Source organism: Myxocyprinus asiaticus, chromosome 19 (assembly GCF_019703515.2).
Source record: "Myxocyprinus asiaticus isolate MX2 ecotype Aquarium Trade chromosome 19, UBuf_Myxa_2, whole genome shotgun sequence".
NCBI classification, from domain to species: Eukaryota; Metazoa; Chordata; class Actinopteri; order Cypriniformes; family Catostomidae; genus Myxocyprinus; species Myxocyprinus asiaticus.
Genome location: NC_059362.1, coordinates 4593113 through 4610239, shown reverse-complemented (window position 1 = coordinate 4610239; position 17127 = coordinate 4593113). Strand labels below are relative to the sequence as shown.

General features: G+C 36.5%; 3 protein-coding genes across 8 annotated transcripts in view; all 3 read left to right on the top strand.

The window, feature by feature from the left end:
- Window positions 1–17127, top strand: part of pcmt (protein-L-isoaspartate (D-aspartate) O-methyltransferase) — a 623660-nt gene that overhangs the window by 393885 nt on the left and 212648 nt on the right. The window lies entirely within an intron of this gene.
- LOC127409925 (uncharacterized) overlaps window positions 1–17127 on the top strand; it is a 76852-nt gene that overhangs the window by 44840 nt on the left and 14885 nt on the right. The window lies entirely within an intron of this gene.
- The window catches only part of ankrd6b (ankyrin repeat domain 6b), a 72226-nt gene continuing 57231 nt past the window's right edge, over window positions 2133–17127 (top strand). For 5 of the 6 annotated variants that reach the window (XM_051644840.1, XM_051644839.1, XM_051644837.1 and 2 more), the window contains exon 1: window positions 2133–2288. The gene's annotated coding sequence lies outside the window, so the exon portion shown is untranslated. Of the gene's footprint in view, window positions 2289–14846; window positions 14952–17127 lie in introns of all 6 variants that reach the window. The other variant, XM_051644836.1, reaches the window with a different exon arrangement.

Here is a 17127-nt window from a genome sequence, read left to right as displayed (position 1 = left end):
ATTTTTTTAATTAATTACGTATAAACCATCCAAAATTTATACATAAATAAGTGTCTCTTATTTTACAACTTCAAAATTGGCAACCCTAAACACAGCATTATTCGAGATCAGTTACACAGTTTCACTGTGAGATCAGCGCCCCCCTAGCGTCCAACCTCAAAACATTTAGAAATGATGAAATCACGTGACTTGGCCAGTTTTTACATTCCAACAGGCACGTTACATTGGTCTGTAGCCATGCTGTAAAATGGAGGATGTTGTGAAAACAGTCACTGGAAAAGTTAAAGCAAAATTTGACGTGGTAAGCAAGAGTTAACGTGGTTAAATGCAATGTAAGTGTAACTATGGCATATAGTGACTAAAGCAATGGTGAAACCACGATCCATGACACTTTAGGATCCACTGCAGCTAAATAAGATAAATTTCCTTCAGAGTGCACTCATGAGACACAGCATGCAGTGAAAGGATCTTTGTGTTAAAGTTCTTCTTCGCCACTACACCTCAATCACTGGCGAGTGAAATATGAGTAGTCGCAAAGCATGAAATCTGACAATTTTTAGTTGCATAGCATGAAATTTGGTCGTGACTGATTTGCTTACAATGTAGAGGGCTACTAAATCTAACAATTACAAAGCTAGACAAGCCTACTACACAATTCTCCCATAAAATATTTGTATTCTATCCAACAGCAGCATGCATGATCTGTCTGGACCTCCACTGTCTCTGTAAAAAGTACACAAGCTCTGTACAACAGACTCATCAGGTTCTCACTTGACTCAATGTATGCTTTAAAATAAACATAATTGTTTACAGTCCTCATCAATAACAGATGGTCAGGGAAGAACAATATTGTGTCGCTTTAATTCCATTTGTTTTTTTGTTTTTTGGGGGGGTTTTTTTGTCCCCAAGTGTCCGTCATATTTTGTTCTGTGTTCATAAAATGCAAGTGAAAGCAGTTACATTTCGGTCTGTTCTCACCAAAAACCAATTAGATCGCTTCAGGAGACATTGATTAAACCAGTGTAGTCTTATGGATTACTTTTATGCTGACTTTTTGAGTTTTGGTCACCATTCACTTGCATTGTATGAACCTACAGAGCTGAGATATTCTTCTGAAAATCTTCATTTGTGTTCAGCAGAAGAAAGAAAGTCATACACATCTGGGATTGCATGAGGGTGAGTAAATGATGAGAGAATGTTCATTTTTGTAGGAACTATCCTTTAAAGACAACATTAATCATACAGCGATTGCATAGGATTTTAAAATGTATTTTAGCCAATAGGAATGCTTTATGATCAAAAGGGGGTGTTCTTGGAGTGGGCGTGTCATGTAGTGGGTGTTCCTTGTCATCTCGCAGGACACAGACAGATACAACTGACATTTTCAGCTGGATCGTACTGTGGTGAAAGCTTCTTATTTTATTTATTTATTGAAAAACAAAAAACACAAACACTTTAATAAAGGAAAGCTGGTTATGTATCCTCAAATGTTATCGCTACTGAGTCTACTTTGTTAAAATTTTGTTAAACTTCTTTGTTTAAACACTGGACCTTAACACTTACTTAGTTTACTCATTTTAAACCATGACTTGCACTGCACACAAATAACTAATGTTGGCATTATATTCATGCTGTTTAGCCAGAGGGGAACTGGCCTCCACAGTGAGCCTGGTTTCTCCCAAGGTTATTTTTCATCTTAACTCAACAGTTTTGTGTTCCTTGCCACAGTCACCTTCGGCTTGCTCTCTGGGGTTCTAAATACAATTATTATTTAATTATACATTTTTATACACAATTTACAATAATATTTAATCAAATTACACAATGATGACTCTAAGACTTTATAGATATTACAGTTTCATTTTCTGTTAATGAGTAATTTCCTGTAAAGCTGCTTTGAAACGATGTGTGTTGTGAAAAGCGCTATACAAATAAAAATAACGACTTGACTACTGTGGTGGTGACGGGTTGGCTCATGCATATTTATAAGGGTACGTGACTGGACGCTCCACAAAAGTTACCAAGCGCCAGCATCACCTTATTAATATTCATAAGCCAAGCCTTCGCCATAGTAGTGTAAATTGGCGGTCTGGATGTAATAAAGTCGCTCTCTTCACCGCTGGATGGCACATACTCCTCTTCTTCACTTCATTGCGCAGTTTGGATCATGTTTGTCAACCGCTCCTCTTTTCCCACGCACCGATTTGTGGAATATTGCCCGTTTCTGGAAAAGTCGCTACAATAAATCGGATAAGGAAGCGCTTATGTGAATATGCTCTGTGTGTGAGGTATGTTTTTAGAGATTATTAACTTGTTTGTTTGGTTTCCGTACTTAGCGATGTTAGCTGCTCTTTAAACCACTGTTTTCACTCGTTTCTTTGGTGTTAACTTTAGTTTGGGTGAAAGGTTTGTCAGGAGCAGCTTTTGTCTTCGGAGTGCCAATGATCATTTGAATAATAATCAGACTTACTGTCTGTGGTTGCTAGGATTTCAAAATCCTTCAGAGGAATGTGGTAGAAAACACACACATACACACACACACACACACACACACACACACACACACACACACACACACACACAAAACAAAAACAATGAGGACATATTAAGACTTATTATTATTTTTTTTAATGTAAATACTTTGGACTTACGTAAAGGGAAGGTTTTTTTTTTTTTTTTTTTTTTTTTTTTTTTTTAATTAAAATCATTTTATTTTATTTATTAGTCGTTTTCAAACTGAGGATTTTCCCAAAGTGAGGTTTTGTCAGATTTAGTTAACTTCTGTGGACAATTTAGTCCCCAAATTAAACCCACCCACCCAAACTGTAGATATTTAAATGTAACATATCACTTATATTGTTTTAAATTAAATATGCTTATAATTACGACAGATTAACAGTAACCAAAATCTTAGCCATAAAAGAACACTTTTTGCATTTGTACATGTAAAGAATTGCATTATTTTATTTTATTTTTCTATCCGTGTATGATTTTGGCTCTAAAGCAAGGTTTTTGTTAGATTTAGTTCACTTCTGAGGACAGTTTTGTTCCCAAACGAACACACCCACACGCATGGTTTAGCTATGTATAATACTGACAAACCATAGACTTCCATTGTTTTAAAATCAAGTTAGTTTTAAGTTAATTAACCCAAACTTTTGGCATTTTCAGAATGAAATATAGATTTTTGTTTTTGAAGTTTTTTTTCCCTTTGAGCACATTATTAAAAAAAAAATAAAATAATTATATTCTTTAATTATACAGCCAATGGGGACATCCTCATTCCAGTAACCATAGTCTCTGCCAAAATGATATGCCTACTGTACTTAAATATTATAGGCCTGCTTGACTTGGCATAAGCCACCACAGTCTGTCACCTCCACCTCTTGCTAGTAATCTATATTTCTCAAGTGAGACATTTAGTGATTAGTGTGCATGAAATGGTAATTAGTTAAAATAACTGTTTTCGTAATGCTTCATTATCATAATCTGTTCTTTTCAGGTTAGTTTTTCTCTGGTTTGTCATCTTTTTTTCCAACCCTTTGTGTGATGGAGGGGTTTTGGCTCAGAGAAAGGGTGTGGTGATATCATTCTTTATGTCTATATTGTTTCTGATATTGGTCATCTGAAGGACAGATCATATTACAGGATACCATCATATTTGAAACCAGTAAGGCCATGAGGTTTATAGTTCATGCTTTGTAAAAACCATTGTAAAAATCAATATAAATGGTTAATATTTCCCTACAAAATATTTCACACTGAAGTTTAGTTTCAAACTGTTTTGATACCTGTTCTGTATTACTGCTCATGAGGATACATTACAGCTCATAGATAATATTCAGTGTCTTCAATTTAAAGAGTTCTTTTAATGTAAAATGCTGTCTTACCATATTATGTTTCATGCTGTTTGGACAAACTGTGGCTGAGTGGACACGTAAAATGGATTTTCACATGCTTTACGGTTTCATAAAAGTCTCATAAAAGTCTCATAAAACGTCGGGATTATACTTCACCATATGTATATACAGTACAAATATGTTGCTGCTAGCTTTTTACAATATTTGTGGTGGAGCTAGTGAAAATGATGGTAGAGCAAGCAAAAATCTGAATTAGTCTAAACTTTACAGCAGGAAAAAAAAAAATCCTTCTTGTTAAGCACCGATTTTAAGATTTTACAGTCATTAAATCTATTCGCAATGAAGATTTGATACTCGTTACTGTAATATAGTAATTAAAATCTTGCTGTCTGGACACAATTTTTTTTATTATTAAATTCAGTACAACAAATAGTACCATGATATAGGAATAATTTAGAATTTAAATTATACAATTATTTTTCACATGGTAATATTAAGAGTGGGATTTTCTTTTTTTTTTTTTTTTTTTTTTGCATGACAATAATGGGAACTGAGGGGGATATGTGCTTAATTATCATGAAAATAATGTCACAATGCAAAAACTCTTAATGGTCCAAAGAAATTATCTTTATTTTCATAACTCAAAATAACATTTCTTGTTTTGTTTTGGTTTTTTTGGGGGGGAGAACATGGCTATTGTTCTGATAAAACTCATTTAAAAGATCTACTGTGCCTCTGAGCGACACACATTCAAATCATTTTCTGGCAAGACCTCTTAGTGGAGTTCCACCTCAAATCCACTGAATAAATAGAGGTGTAAAGTGAAACTCTTGCTGTACGTCGCCACAAAGAGAAAGGATTATGACTAACAGTAATCGGGATAAGGTTTCAGACAGGGAAATAATGAAATTCCTGCTAGGAAAAGATGTCTAGTTTAGCAATCCCCACTCTTATATGGATGTTTCTTGAACTACAGCCACCTTTATGTCCCAAAAGTAAATTTGTATTAAAACAGATCTCTGATAACCAATTAAAACTATCTTGGAAACTTTTTACCATGTCATAATTTATTTTTGCTACTTTTCAAAAGACTTTTATGTATAGATTTAGTTTTAACCTTGTCCCAGACCAAGACTTTCAATATTGAAAATCCATCATAATTTATTATTATTATTACTTGTTAAATATGTTCAATAATATGTTGAAAATGTATTTTATTCTTTGTTTAGATTATTAATGTAAAATATAATTGATGCATCTGCGGGATGCATTTGGACTAAACTACCTTCTGTGGGCCATATTTATTTATTTATTTTTTAAACCTTCTTTTTAAAAACAGTGGTTTCCTTCAGAATGAAAGCACATGCTTATGTTCTACTAAAAAAAGTAGCCTCTTCCAAAAATGTACTTGGTTTCATGAAAAAATTATCGGAACAAAATCAACTGGTTATTAAACAATTTCCAGCATTTAGAAATAAAGTTTTCACTACGGAACAATTGGAAGTGAGTGACTTCATTCCCACTTTCGGATATGTTCTGCAAAACATTGGTTTTCTTTTTTGATCCCTGAACCATTTTTTGTCCCTGATATAAATTTCAAGTGAACACAATATTTTTATTGAGCTTCATTTTCAATCAAGCTGTAATTTTATCAAGTTTTGCAAAATTGTGAAAATATTATTCTGCCTAATTGTGTGTAATGTATTAAGGATACATAAAATGTTAGCTATGAAATTAGCCTTAGCAAGACAAAAGAGTAAGCCATTTTGTTCCAAAAATGTTTCAAATGCAATAATATACGAGAGGCTGCTATATAGAGCGCAGCAGTCTGGTTCTGGAGGTAAAAATCCCATTCATTTATCCCATAGATGAATTGATAACTTATAAAACTTCAAAGACAGACCTACAGTGAGCTACAAGGTTGTTCACTGATTGTATACGCTTCCGTTGAAACCATTTGTCCACGTTTTTTCCACATAATTTCTTAAAAATCGTGTTTGATAGCAGAATTCATGGTAAACAACTACATTACCCATGGTACATCAGAGAAAGATCCACCAATTACAGAACCACAGCCAACGAAACCCGCGTAATGTACCTCGGAGCGACCACCCACTCCCATGACGTACTGTTAATGACCTAATCGAGCTGGTCTCCCTTCACCCTTAAAGGGTTACTTCACCCAAAAATTAAAATTTTCTCATGATTTGCTTATCTTTAAGCCATCCCAGATGTGTATTACTTCCCTTCTATAGCAGAACCAAAGTGAAGAATATTTATAAAATATTTGGACCGTCAAATAGCCAGCAGCCTTATGGAACCTGCTTACTTGCATTATATGGACAAACAGAGCTGAAATGTGCTTATAAAAATCTTCACTTCGGTTCTGCTGAAGAAGGACATTTGGTTCATGGCTTGCAACTCTTTTATGAAGGATTTTATTAAAAGTCTATGGAAGAAACAAATAGGGAAAATACTTCTGGAACCCAGATGGCTGAAAAAGTGGGTGGGCACTGTTGCGCTGTATTGTAAATGCAGTCAAGGCTAAGGGTCATTGTTAGGCACAATGCAAAGCAGAGTTTAAAGGAATATTTCGGGTTCAATACAAGTTAAGCTCATCCGACAGCATTTGTTTTTTTTTGTGGGATTTTTCCCCTTTTTCTCCCAATTTGGAATGCCCAATTCCCAATGCGCTCTAAGTCCTCGTGGTGGCATAGTGATTCACCTCAGTCCAGGTGGCGGAGGACGAATCCCAGTTGCCTCCGCGTCTGAGACAGTGAACCCGCGCATCTTATCACGTGGCTTCTTGAGCGCGTTGCCACGGAGACATAGCGCATGTGGAGGCTTCACGCCATCCACCATGGCAACCACGCTCAATTCACCACGCGCCCCACCGAGAACAAACCACATTATAGCGACCACGAGGAGGTTACCCCATGTGACTCTACCCTCCTTAGCAACTGGGCCAATTTGGTTGCTTAGGAGACCTGGCTGGAGTCACTCAGCATGCCCTGGGATTTGAACTAGCGAACTCCAGGGGTGGTAGCCAGCATCTTTTACCACTGAGCTACCCAGGCCCCCGTATTGTGATTTTTTTTTATGACACTGCAAAAGTGGCCGGTGGAATAAGTTGGAGAGGGTAAAATGTTTGGATTTAAATAACTTAATTCTTTTTATAATATTTTAATTTCATTTGAAGTGTAATTTGACTTTAGAATTAGCAAATTAGCAAACTCCAGGGGTGGTAGCCAGCGTATTTTACCACTGAGCTACCCAGGCCCCCGACAGCATTTGTTGCATAATATTGATTGCCACAAAAATTTACTTTGACTTGTCCCTTCTGTTCTTTAAAAAAAGGTAAAATCTGGGTTCCAGTGAGGTACTTACAGTGAAAGTGAATGGGGCCAATCCATAAACGCTTAAATACTATGCATTTTAAACAATATGCATTTTAAAATGATTTTAGTGTGATAAAATTGCTGACTAACCTTTTCTGTGTAAAGTTTTCAACTTCGTTGCCATGACGATGTCAACAAACCCTAAAATGACTGTAAAGTCAAGTCCTCTCAGCATTCATCTTTGGAACACTCCCAGGCAGCTATTTTCTATGGAAATAAGTGGCATAAAAGTACAGCTCCTATCTACTTAGACCGAAATCTCCCAAAATATTCGGTCAAGATTACGATCAAATTACATATTTCAAATCAGCAGTAAAATCTGACAACAATGCTTTCATAAAGTGTGCTTCTTAAGCTTAGACCACTGTAAAAAAAAACACTCTTTTTCAGGCTGGTTTATGCGCATGCACATTCTCAAATGAATTGTCAAGTGATGTCTGTATCTAAAAGGTGACTGGCTCTTTTACCTGTAAGGCGGGACTTCCATTTCTACATCCGCCACAATTAGTGTTCCAATTTCTCCTATTAATTTTAATACAAGTGGTCCGTCTCAAGTGGACTAAATAGTCTCTGGTTTAACCCCCTTCAGCCATAATTGTATGTATGATACAGCCTAGAATGCCTTATTGCTTTTCTAAAATGGTTATTACATAATAAAATATTAAGGACACAAATGTTTAATAAAATGTTTTTTTTTTTGTTGTTTTTTTTAAAGTATGATCACGGTATTGAAGTACTTTACAAAAACGGGTTGAATGATAAACACATTTTTTTGTTGTTCTCTTAATAAAAAGTTTAATTAGGCCTGGGTAGCTCAGCAAGTATTGACACTGACTACCACCCCTTGAGTCGCGAGTTCGACTCCATCAACACCACAGATACATAGCCAAATATAACTAAGTTGATGTCTTAATATTTAAATAGTCACTATGCCACAGGGCCACTGATCATTACAGATCAGTACAGACCTACAACTTGTCTTGTTGAGGCTAATGTTAAAGTAAATGCCCTGATATACTTCTGGAGAACTTCTTCATTCAGGGGTAAAAAGAAGTTCTAAACAGCCAAGCAACGTTATACTGTTTGCGAACATTCAAACACCGGTCACACCGCTGTGGGAGGTGTTTAGAGGAGCATTTAAATAGGAGGATGCTACATGTAAAACCTTAAAAATGTGTTATCAATGACTTCATGCCTCATTCTATGAGTAGAATTCACATGAGGTCAGTAAAAGAAGTTGTTTTAACTGCTCTATGACGATTTAAAGTTATATATATATATATATATATATATACACAGTAGAACATTTTTAATTAGTCTTGATTAGATTCTGAATTCATGACGTTAATGCGCTAACACGCTATACATGGCCATAATATGCACCGATTACACTCTGTTACTGTAAATTATGATGACACTGATACTACTGCAAAGATTGGTGTATTAAAGAGTGTTAATGTTCAGAATAAAGACAAAGGAATGGTGATAGAGACATACAGTGCATTCAGAAAGTATTCAGACCCCTTCATTTTGTTCAAATTTTATGTTGCAACCTTATGCTAAAATGCTGTAAATTATGTATTTTTTTTCACATCAATGTACACTCCATACCCTATAATGACAAAGCAAAAACCAGATTTTTGATAACTTTATTTTTTATTAAAATTTATTAAAAAGAAAAAACTGAAATACCACATTGACAAGTATTCAGACCCTTAACTCAGTACTTAGTTGAAGCACCTTTGGCATCCATTACAGCCTCAAGTCTTTTTGGGTATGATGCAGTAAGCTTTGTACACCAAGATTTGGGGATTTTCTGCCACTCTTCTCTGTAGATCCTCTCAAGCTCTGTCAGGTTGGATGGGGACTATCGGTGGACAGCCATTTTCAGATCTCTCCAGAGATGTTCAATTGGGTTCAAGTCTGGGCTCTGGCTGGGCCACTCAAGGCCATTCACGGAGTTGTCACAAGCCATTGTTGCATTGTCTTGGCTGTGTGCTTATGGTCATTGTCCTGTTGGAAGGTGTACCTTCGGCCCAGTCTAAGGTCCTGAGTGCTCTGGAACAGGTTTGCATTAAGGATATCTCTGTATTTTGCTGCATTCAGCTTTCCTTCAACCCTGACCAGTCCCCCAGTCCCTGCCACTGAAAAACACCCCCACAGCATGATGCTACCACAACCATGCTTCACCGTTGGGATGGTATTGCGCAGGTGATGAGCGGTGCCTGGTTTCCTCCAGACATGACACTTGGAATTGAGGCCAAACAGTTCAATCTTAGTTTCATCAGATCAGAGAATCTTGTTTCTCACAGTCTGAGAGTCTTTTAGGTGCTTTTTTATGTGTCTTGCACTGAGCAGAGGCTTCCGTCTGGCCACTCTGCCATAAAGCCCAGATCGGTGGAGTGTTGCAGTGATGGTTGTCCTTCTGCAAGTTTCTTCCATCTCCACACATGATCTCTGGAGCTCAACCAGAGTGACCATCGGGTTCTTGGTCACCTCTCTTACCAAGGCCCTTCTCCCCCGATTGCTCAGTTTGGCTGGGCAGCCAGCTCTAGGACAGTCCTGGTTGTTCCAAACTTCTTCCTTTTAAGAATTATGGAGGCCACTGTGCTCTTGGGAACCTTCAATGCAGCCAAAATTTTTTGTAGCCTTCCTACAAATTTTTTGAATCTGTGCCTCGACACAATCCTGTCTCTGAGCTTTGCAGGCAGTTCCTTTGACCTCATGGCTTGGTTTTTGCTCTGATATGCATTTTCAGCTGTGAGACCTTATATAGACAGGTGTGTGCCTTTCCAAATCATGTCCAGTCAATTGAATTTGCCCCAGGTGGACTCCAATCAAAATGTAGAAACATCTCAAAGATGATCCAGAGAAATGGGATGCACGTGAGCTAAATTTCAAGTGTCATAGCAAGGGGTCTGAATACTTATGTCAATGTGATATTTCAGTTTTTTATTTTTAATACATTTGCAAAGTTATCAAAAATCTGGTTTTTGCCAGATTTTTGTTTCATTATGGGGTATGGAGTGTAGATTGATGTGAAAAAAATAAATAATTTGCAGCATTTTAGCATAAGGCTGAATACTTTCTGAATGCACTGTATCTTACTTTGGGCAGGTGTGTGAACGGCTTTCACTGCAGATGGCACATGAGTGAATGGGCACTTGAGAGTATTTTAGTAGATTTGATTCCTTTTGTAGATTAATGAAACACAACTATTTGCATGACATGGTCTTGCACACAGGTGTGTTCCTGTTGAATACTGACTGCAAAATGTAAACAAAGTAGTAGGTGGAGCTTCAGGTCACACCTACCGATGAAGTCGACCAATGGCAGTAATGTGTTTAGCAGCTTGTTAGAAGTTTTCCAAAAAGTTACGAACCACCGAAATGAACACTAAAACACCTTATTTTTAAATAAAACGCCAGATTTTGTTCCAAATTACATCATAACCGTTCGTTCTTCAATTTCGTATGAACTATATCTTAAGGCTAGACTCATTTTATCGGGCCACCTACTAGCTTGCAACAATTGTACGCATGTTTTTTTCTGGATAGCAAGCCAGTTGCTAATATATAGCTTGGCGATAACTACAAATTTAATAACCGCAATTTCACTCGCACTGTATGGCAGCGTACGATTGTGTGGCGTTCCAACTTGATCATTGTGCCACATTGCCATTATTAATTACAGGACTTGGTATTACTTGATTACAACTGTATTTTAGTTGTTACTACAAGACGCAAATGTTACTGTGTAGCTAGCGGAGTTTTAGTGAACTACTCTTCGGTAACTTGAAAGCAAGCTACACATTATCTGCAAATGGCAATGACAATTAACTTTCTTTGTCTTAGTTGTCACTTAGCTAGTTGTCTCTTAAAGTGTTGTGTCTCAGTTTTCAAAAATCTGTCCTGCAGATGAGCGAACATATTGGAGGTGTTCCCATGTTTTCTTGCCACTTTTTTACCACGTTATACACTAAAGAGAAACCATCTTTGACAAACAGTCCTTCTGCATTTTTATAGAACCCAAAATTAGAGCCCGACCGATACTGATTTTAGAGAGGGAAAATTCACCGATTACCGATATGGTGACCGATATAGCTAATTTTTGAGCTGGAATGAAAACAGACCTTTTCTATGTGGATTATGCACCGATTTTGCACCAATATGAATATGCAAAGGTACTCAGAAAGCTCCTTTCTTAAATATATTTTATCAAAGAACATTTTACATTATTATTATACATTGTCAACAAATTCTAGAAATGAACACTGAGAAAATAAAGAATAAATAAAAATACAATAAATAGCTTAAAAAACATAAGTACTGTATGTTTAGTATCAGTCAAATGCTGACCATTAAAATAAAGAATAAATAAAAATAAAATAAATAGCTTAATTAACATAAGTACTGTTTAGTATCAGTCAGATGCTGACCATTTAAATAAAGATTAAATTAAAATAAAATAGATAAATAAATAAACATCAGGGGCCGGTTGCACCAGCTATACATACATTACAACTTAGCCTAGTTGTGGCGTAAATGGGCACTAAGTCACAATTTACTCTCTACTAAATATTTGAGCGTTGCACCATTAAATCACTCACTTAATGACATCAATGAGCTCATGTTTTGCATGACAGGCTTCAATCCTTTCGACATATATGATGATGTTGGCATTTACACTCATTTATATTTATGAGAGAGAAAAAAAAATCTTCCTTTTAAGCAGCTCTTCAGCATGAAACTGTTCTAACGGTGCAGTTTTTAGGGTGCGTTGCCCGGTGTCAAGTTTCAACACATTCAAAATATATATATATATATATATATATATATATAAAGGATATTAAAATGAATAAATGTCTATTTTTCCAGCCTGTTATATTAGTATGTATCACCCCTCATTTATTTTAGATACAGTTCCTATACACAGGACAAATATACTATTTATTAAATCTGCTTTTATTACGTATCCTATTTTAATGTCTGGAAAACCAGACTTCTAAATATTACATTTTATAAATGCAACGACTGGAATTGTTCAGTTTAAGGGGGTACCAAACAGTGAATCCTGAATAAAACAGTTTGGTGAATACATGTTTACTCATTAGCTTCCACTCAGCTGACAAGCAATGAAAGTAGCTACGTGATTAGCTAGTTAGCTATAAGCTCGTCGTCATGGAGAGTAAAAGATGGACTTTATTTATTTCCAGCATTGTGTCTCACCAGCTAGGCAACAGCGAAGCGTGAAATCAACACTCACCACACACAATCCACCACCGCACCGTTGTCTGCTGAGCTGCAAAAAGATGCTCTGATGTTTACCTTTCAATATGTTACATTACTGAATGCACCGACAAACTATAGCTGGCTAACATAGCAAACAGATGTGATAAACACGAGTGACATGTTTATCAGGGACAGGGTTAACGTTATATTAGTTATATAAAATGATGGGGTAATTTTGTATTAACTTTGCAGTATGTATTTCTCAAACTAGTTAGCAGTTTAAGGAGAAGAGATTGTTAAAATCCACACGGTTTATCTCTGCCCTGTCTGCAGAGCCACCGTCAGCTCAGTCAGCTCTTTAAACAATGGAGTCGGAGCGCGCTCTGCTGGACAAACTACGCTATGACACCAATTCTAAAGCATTGTTTTCTGCATTATATGTTCTGAAAAAAAGTTTTCATATGGGCGCATATAGTTAAAATATACGCAGATACCGATATATCGGTGAAAGGCTAATATCGGCCGACCGATATATCAAAATACTCCCATACTATAACCCTATTAGAAGACGAATAAAGTGTTGGCTGCATTCCTGCTTCAGCCATGCTTTTGTCCACGTTGCTTTTGTTTACATCAGAGTGTGCATGTCATTTGTGCCGCACACATGTTGTGTTGTGAATCTTGATTCGTTGATGGGGGAAAAAAAACAACTTTGAGATCAGAAAAATCTAAACAATCTAAAAGGTTATCTAGAATTCGTTATGATATTTTGAAGTGCCCACGATAACAATATTGTGCATGTTAATTATCATGTTACCAAATACCGTCCCATGCCCAGCAGAGGGTGAAAGAAAGGCCACGTAAAGATGGTTAAAATGAAAACTGATGTTCTAGGTTTACATGGTTTTTAAATTGTAAATATGCATACAGATAATGTATGATGACTGCAGAGAGCACTTCAATATGAAAACAGAGGCAATTTAGAAATCCTGGCTGGTTGCTTTTTTTAAGGCCTGAAAAAGTGGACGTATACAGGTCAGTGGAGTGAAATCATTTTTGCTGTACTTTAATTACATTGGCATGTATCATTAATTTTGTTGGCTACTTATTGTACTTGAATATCTTAAACATCTCTGAGACCATAAATCCAGAATTTCCCAACCTTTTTTGCCTTAAGGACCCCCACAGCACTATCAGTAATGCTCAAGAACCCCTTCATTGACACAAATCCAAAGATGTGTTCCAGAGACTAATACTGCTTAAAGGAATAGTTCACCCAAAAATTATAATTCTCTTATCAATTACTCACCCCTATGCTCTCATATGACTCGTATGACTTTTTCATCTGCGCAACACAAACTAAGGTTGAGTGGTATACCGGTACTAACGAAATATTGCGATACCAAAACATTTTAAACGGTATGATATCATCTTGTTATTAATTTCAGTACCATATTAAAGTATGCTGCCATTGGCAAAATGTAATGTAATGTGAGAGTTTTGAGGTGAAATCAAAGACTATTTGAAAATAATAAAAACAAAGTCTGGATATGGCCAAGTGTGATCATTAAACATCAGAAGGATGCCATTTAATTAAATAATATATTCACATGCGCTGCACGCCACAGAATGAATGAGAGCCTCCACTCTGCTCTGCCATCTCCTTCAAGCAGGCGCGTGTGCACACGCACATACTACTACTGCTTGATTTTCATGCAGTGTGTCCAATAGTATCCATCTGCAGAGCCACAGAGCAGTGTGTTTATTGTATAAATGGCTGTGAACTCTCAAATGCCATTTTTCACCGGAGATTTCAGCTCACGAGTCATGGAAAGTTTGATATAACGAACCCTTCAGAAACAGGAAGAACTTCAAAGGTCTTTCAAAATAAAAGTGGATTGTGAGGGAGATTAATACGCTCGGTGACCTATATGAGAGTGGAGTGTTGAGATCTTTTGAAAATATGGTTCAACATTTTGGGATTCCCAGGTCTCAATTCTTCAGGTATTTACAGCTGCGCCACCTGCTCTGTACTATTTTTGGGAGTAGCACACACCCCTAAAGTGGCAGACACTCTGGGAGTGGTGATTGCTGCCTTTGGAAAAGATCATGAGGCATCAGTGTATTACTCCCTACTAATTCAGAGTCTAGGGTAATTCTATCACAAATCTGAGTTTTTAAAAAATGTTTGCATAAGTATCGAGTTAGTATCAATACCGAAGTACCAGGGCTGGTATCGTACCAAAGCCAAAATTTTGGTATCAGAGCAACCCTAGCAGAGACAATTTGCAAATAAGCCATTTGTAGATAAATTTTCTTGAAAACTGTAAACACTATTTCTCTGTTGTTGGGGGCAGGACCATCTGTTCAATCATCAGAAGACAGTGGGTGTATTCAGAATGCTGTTTGAAAAACTTTTGCAATTCCGTTGGGTGGCACAGAAACACGTCAGCTTTAATTTGGTGAGTCAGACCCCCACACCACCTATAATTTGCACCCTGCCCTTATTGTCTCTTTTATTACTTTTATTACAAAAAGTTTTGACAAAAAAAAAAATTCTGGAAAAAATTACTTTAAGCTGACAGTGTACTTTGTTCTACCCTCTATAATGTTATATAAATATATAAATGTAAATAATAAAATTTAAATGTATTTGAAGTCTTTAGAAAGCCGAATGAAAATGTAATGTGAAATTCGGTAGATGTTTACTTTTTTTTTTTTCTCTTAAATTGTCCACTTACCCCTTAACACCCCATTACATTCATCTGGGGGGCCCCAGACCCCAGTTTGAAAACCCCTGCTCTAGGGCAACTGAATGATAACACATCATTAGAGTTGCAGTCCTATGGATTTCAGGGCTTTTAGTTGTTTGCATGCCAGAGAATGATGTCATGAAGATTAAATTTGTTAAGTAGACTGTCACGCTACTGAAGTGCTCTTCCAGATCCATAACAAAATTACACACATGCTTAGATGTGTGTGTCTGATCTCCTAAATGACATTAATGTTCATAGTAATGTATTTATGGTTTGTGATGTGATTAGTGGTATTGTCAGGAGGTAGAGTGAAGATGACAGTGGGCTTGTAATGGGGATTTGTTCATGCACAAGCTGAGCACAGCAGCTTTTATTCATTGGTTTCAGTCACGTGCCTTTCCTCGCAGCCAACATATTTATGACCATCCTGATGTCATGAATAAAAGCCTGTGCTTCTTCATAATCTATATAATCTGAAGATGTGATTTTTATTGACTAACTTTAGTATATACACATTGAATATATAAACTCTTTATTTATTGTGTCAATTATCACATAGGTATTACTGTTAGACAGTCTAGGTGTTATTAATTTTATGCATTTTCAATGTAATTGTATCTGACTATATGTTGGTGTAAATTTAATTGACAACTGACATGTCAAAGATGTTTGAGGTATAATTTTAAAGCTTTAGGCTGAACTTTTTCCAAATAAATGATGAAAAACCAATAAGTGTTTTATCACTTCATCAATGCAAAAGTTTTGTTTTATAGAAAGAAAATCATTATTTTGGCTCTGGTAAGTAAACAGCATTATCACTTTATCAAGCTTTATAAACAGAAACAAAGGTTTTGTCAAGTTTTGTCGCATTCTGCAGTGCAGCACATTAAAGGTACATTGGTTTTTTGTCACAAATATGGCAGCATGGTCAACTGCGGACATACACTCCCTCATTTAGAATAATCCAGATTCATCAACATTAGAAAGAGGGTAAAAACAAATTTATGTACATACATCATTACATACAGTAAGAATACTAGCATGCAATTATTAGTGAATTAGACCCAAAGACTTCTGAGGGATGTCAAACATGTTGGTAGTACTTTACTTTTGGGAAGTTGACATGTCCTGTGATGTGTTAATAAAATATTTTTTAAAGCATTTGCTAATTCTTCTATAACTATCGTATAGTTTTTATTAGCTCATATTACTTTTAAAAATTCACACCGCAGGACTACCCTTACAAAAAATCTAAACAAGCCACAAAGTTGCTGCAAATTTGCAGCTCGTTATTTTCACATGCAAATGAGCTTTTGATTCGCTGCTAATGTTTGCCAATGTTAGCTCTTCGCGGGTAGTGGTGAATCACTGTGCGATGCGAGGCGCACCCATGTTCGCGAGAGATGGACATAAACTATTGATGCGAGTACATGCTGCCAAGATGACATAAACGCGATGCACCCACATCAATAACAGACAGACATGGAGCATGAGTGTCTGGATCCAGACACAGATCGAAACCAAACCAGACAGGAAGTCAGGACCCAGACACCATACTCCAGACATGAAACAAGACAGACTGAAGTGTGCATGGCAGAGAATACGACCGAAACCATGCGCTCGCACAAAGACAGACAACAAGACAGACAACAAGACAGACATGGGACGAAGATGCCGCAGTCATGTCAGACAAAAGCCCAGACTGACAGAGTGACAGGACCGTGACAGTAAGTATAAAAACTAAGAACGGAAATAAAAAAACAGAAATAAATTAAGAGCATTTAGTGTTTTTTCTTTTCAATTAGGGCTGCAACTAACGATTATTTTGATAATCGACTAATCTAATGGTTATTTGAATGATTATTCGACTATTCTGATGATT